Below are 4,801 nucleotides of genomic sequence, written 5' to 3'. Positions count from 1 at the left end.
TTAAGATATTGGCTATTGTTGCAAAACGTCTAGCTGGGGCCGGCTTACCCATCTAAACATCCAAATCGAATTTTTGTTGTAAACGATTGGAATTCCTGGGCTACGTTTTGTCTCAAAAGGGTTTATCTGCGAATCCATCTCGTATTCGAGCGATTGTTGAATGTGCACGGCCCAAATCGGCAAAAGAAGTCGGACCGTTCGTTGGTGCAGCAGGCTGGTACCGTAAATTTATTCCAAATTTTTCGGAGATCACAGATCCCCTTTGTGAATTGTATAAAGGAAACCGAAAAGGACCCATTGAATGGAATACCGCTGCTGAACAAGCCTTTCTCAAACTCAAAGAGTGTTTAACTACCACTCCCGTTCTGACTATGGCGGGAGCTGTTCTAGTACAAGAACATGATGGGAATGAACGTGTGGTTCAGTATTTTTCTAAGAAATTCTCGAAAGCCGAACAAAATTACACAGCATCTGAACGGGAATGCCTAGCCGTTCTCTTAGCGGTCGAAAAGTTCCGTTCATATTTTGAGGATCGTGAATTGGTTGTGGTAACGGACCATGAAGCTTTGCGCTGGCTACAAACTCTCAAAGAACCAACTGGACGTTTATGCCGTTGGGCGATCCGATTATCACCATACGATCTGAAAATTATTCATAAATCAGGAAAACATTTAGAACTTCCAGACGCCTTATCTCGTTCTTTTGCTCTTCTCAAAATCGTTTGCAGAAATCCAATTGACCTTCCGAGTAATTTTTACATTAATCGTACCCCAATCACATCCGACCCTTAGATAGATGTAAAATCGAGAACAACCTTCTATTTCATCGATTGAAATTTTCCAATCAAAGTGCGGCAATACTGTGGACACTTTGTGTACCATCATCTGACAGAGCAAAAGTCCTCGGTGAAAATCATAACCAACTTTCGCATCAGGGTGTTTGGAAAACTTATAGACGTATCTCACAACGCTATTACTGGCCAAACATGTATGAGTCCGTTTACCAGTACAATCGGCAATGTGGACTATGCCACAGCATTAAACAAGGCAATGAGAGCACCAAAACACCTCACGGCGAATATAGAGAACTAAAACGACCTGGTACACAATTAGCGATCGACTTCGTCGGTAAGCTGCCCATGTCTATACATCGTAACCAATGGATCTACGTAGCCATCGACTGTTACTCGCGATATGTTTGGGCGCAGCCCATAAAAAACGCAAACGCCATATCCGTAGTCAATTATCTTTGCCATATATTTACGGTGAATGGCTGCCGGAACTCATTATATCATATATCGCAAAGCTTTGCGCCGATTATAACATCAAACACATGAAAACGACTTTGTACCATCCATAAGCCAATCAGTTAGAGCCAACAAACAAAAGCATTAAACTTGGATTACGTGCTCACATGGCTGATCTTCTTGAACATTCCTTCTGGGAAAACTATCTTTCTCTTGTTATTCATAATATTAACACTTCAGTGCATTCAGCCAGGGGCTACACGCCATATTTCCTACACACAGGTCGTGAATATGTGAAAGACGGAAACAAATATTAATTATTATTGGATGTTAATCCATACCATACCCAGGAAGTGGAACAACGTAAAGTTCTGGCTGATGAAATTCGAGACAAACAGTTAGAACAATATCAACAAACCGCACAACGTGCACTGACCCGCAAAAGAGAACGCCATTTTGAGATATGCTCGGAAGTGCACATTCCCAATCCTAAACAGTCCGTGGCCGGAGAGGGCTATGCATAAAAACTAGCCCCACCAAAAATTAGAGCCTATGTTTCACGGAAGCTTGGTTCGAATTCATATGAACTGATCGATGGTAAACACCGAGTGCTTGGCAATTATTCCGCCGATTTAATCACAACACGTTAACTCATTCAGTACATTTGCCTTGTCAAGAATTTCGATGAATATATGGCGGCCCTCCATATTCCATTGATTCTGCCTTATTACAGGGTACCCGGCTTCTTAAGTAAACAAAAACAAATGTGGTATCCCGTTAGAATCGAAACACATCCCTAGCATAATCGATCCGCCCCAATCGGATAAATCGCGTATCGAGAACTTGGTAGTTGCGCTGTTCGACCAGAAAGGGCCATCTTCAGGTAAATACGCAAAACCGACGCCACTTTTCTTGGGATTTTCTCCGTCACGAACGTCTACGCACGCTATATATCTATAAGTAGACGAGGTAAGCGGTACACGTAGTAACGGGGTTGGTTGTGTGTAATGCTGTACAATAAAAATCCACACCCGTTTCGATTCACAGTTCTCTTCAAACTCACTCCCAAGTGCCATTTCAGAACCATGGTACTCCCGCGGTATGTAAAGGTTGGCCATCAAGTGCAGACCCTTATGCGCCTAAAAATCAAGTGGGACCACACATTTTTTTTATTTTTTACCAAAATCACCGGAGAAAGTTACTAAATTCAACAAAAAATTACCAAATTTATTTTATATGCAGAACTGTACAAACATACATATCGATGCCTTTCTGCATCAAAAAAAAAATGTTGAAAAAAATGTCGCTTGCGTTATTTTGGCAGTTAGGGATCGACATGTCTGTACATATGTATATCCGAAGATACCAAGCTTTTCAGGCAATAAGCGCCCCATTAACCTACAATTTTTACGAAAGTCTGTTGAATTTTTTAAATATTGAACAAAGTTTGAAATTTGAATTTTTTTGAGTTCTGTTAAAGAAAGAACAATATTTTTATAATAAAATAACCAAAATAAAATTACGAAAAAAATAACATGTTAAAATATCAAACTATGGTGCGGTTATAATTTTTTCGACCACTGTATGTAAACAAGTGACAAGAAAATATATCAAAAATTCAACGCTTGAAGGAAAGCTTTCGACTCACACATAGACAGAGTGAAGTCCCCCGCCGAACGAGAACATACATATTTACGTAGAATTCTACTCATATATATAGTTGCCGGGTACACCGGAAAATTGATGGTAATTGAAAAGCTGTCGAACTGACGGGGAAAGGTACGACCACCCAAAATCTTCCAGGAAAGGACACGGTAGATATACTTAGAAATAGCTACTTTCAAGCGGTTTGTTAAAGAACACATCATTCTAGTAGCCAAGGAACACTGGAACAACTTTCGCCTTGCCTAACTTTCAAGATTACCTGGTATTTCTATAAAAGGTAACGCTTACGGGCCATTTATTAATGTGGAATCAGAACCAATATTGACCTATTTGACATGTAAGACCGAATCGAAAAAATTACCAAATTGAAAAATAAATTACCAAATTACCAAACTTTATAAATAAAGAAAAAAATTACCAATTTTGGTTAAAAATTACCAAAGCGGTAACGCTGAGTGGGACCACAAGGATGCGTTGCCGATATTCGCGCTCGAGGTCGACCCTAAAGCGCAAAAACCCGCATTAGCCGTGATTCCCAAGGGCTCCGATGGCCCGTACTTGTCGGCAGCCGAATCGGGTTTTTGTCAGTTGCGTGAGGTAGGGAAGTCCTCGATGTCTATGCACCACCATTCGAGGCACAAGCGACTGGCAGGGAAATTCGCGTCCTGTTTGCCCAGTGGCATGACGAGCCCACAAACCGTGCCGCAATCGGCTATCTACGTGTCAGTGCTCCTGACCAAAACGGCTTCAGTGACTTCAGGGCGTCACTGGCCAAAGGCCTACCACGCTACATGCTAGACAAGACCAATTTTAATGTCGGATTTCGTACGCCATACTACCAATTTCACTACGAGGCAACGTTGCGGGTGTCCAATAATGTCAACCGAGACCTCGCATTTCGACTGGTATGCTACCATAAAGCGGGTAGCACGGTACGGTGCGAGGACCGTTTATTCCTCCGTGCGCTACGGAATAGCCTGGTCACCCCACCAAAAGTGGAAGCCCGTGGGAAAACGAAGATGGAGGCCGTGCAAACCGAAGAAACGCAGGGATTTAATGCAACTCCGGTATCCGGCAAATTTACATGGAAACAGTGTAGCTTTGGCGTGAAATAGAAGTACAATTTTTTGTGCAATATGTTTATTTGTATATGCATATGAAGTATATTTAACTGATGAAAACATAAACTGTTTTCGAATTGGATGTTTACATCAATCTCATAGTAGTCTTATTTTGATTTTGAGTCATTTTGCAGTTTTTATACAGCTAAATAGCACATAAATTACGCAATTCACGAAGATATATCAGTATTACGTTCAACATTTCGTTTAAAATGCCAGACTTCCTGCAAATACAATAGAATTTACAAAAGGAATTTCACTACTAATTGCCTACTTTGCGTACTTTTCTACTACCATTTTCGCACCAAGAGATTCCATTCTTCGCCTTTCTCCGTCCTTCGTAAATGCAACCTTTTGTAAGGGAGTGTCAAACCGCAGCTGTCAATAATTATCTAACCTTGTATTATTGAATCATGCTTTGTGCCAACCCAATCTGTCGTCGCTTTCTGAAGGAGAATTCGGGAGAACCCCTTAAAAAAAGAATAATATATTGAAATAATAATTACGTTTGTAAATGAAATGAATTATTGAATAAATAAATTAAGTTTAGTTTTGTTATATCCATAGTTTTGTTATATTACATCCTCAGTACATTGCTAGTAAATCGATCAAAGCAAACAAGAAAAAATTCATTACCAAATCATTTACCAACGCCTTTCATCTACCGTAGCTTATGCAACGCGTACTGAAACTAAATAGGAAAGACGGAACATGTGTACATACATACAGTTGTCCACAAAATAATAGGAGTGCGATATTTTGACCAGTT

Source organism: Rhagoletis pomonella, unplaced genomic scaffold (genome assembly GCF_013731165.1).
Source record: "Rhagoletis pomonella isolate Grant_MI unplaced genomic scaffold, Rhpom_1.0 Rhpom_scaffold_00001, whole genome shotgun sequence".
Classification (NCBI taxonomy): Eukaryota; Metazoa; Arthropoda; class Insecta; order Diptera; family Tephritidae; genus Rhagoletis; species Rhagoletis pomonella.
The sequence above is the reverse complement of the archived record's forward strand: the minus strand, read 5'-3'. Positions refer to the sequence as shown.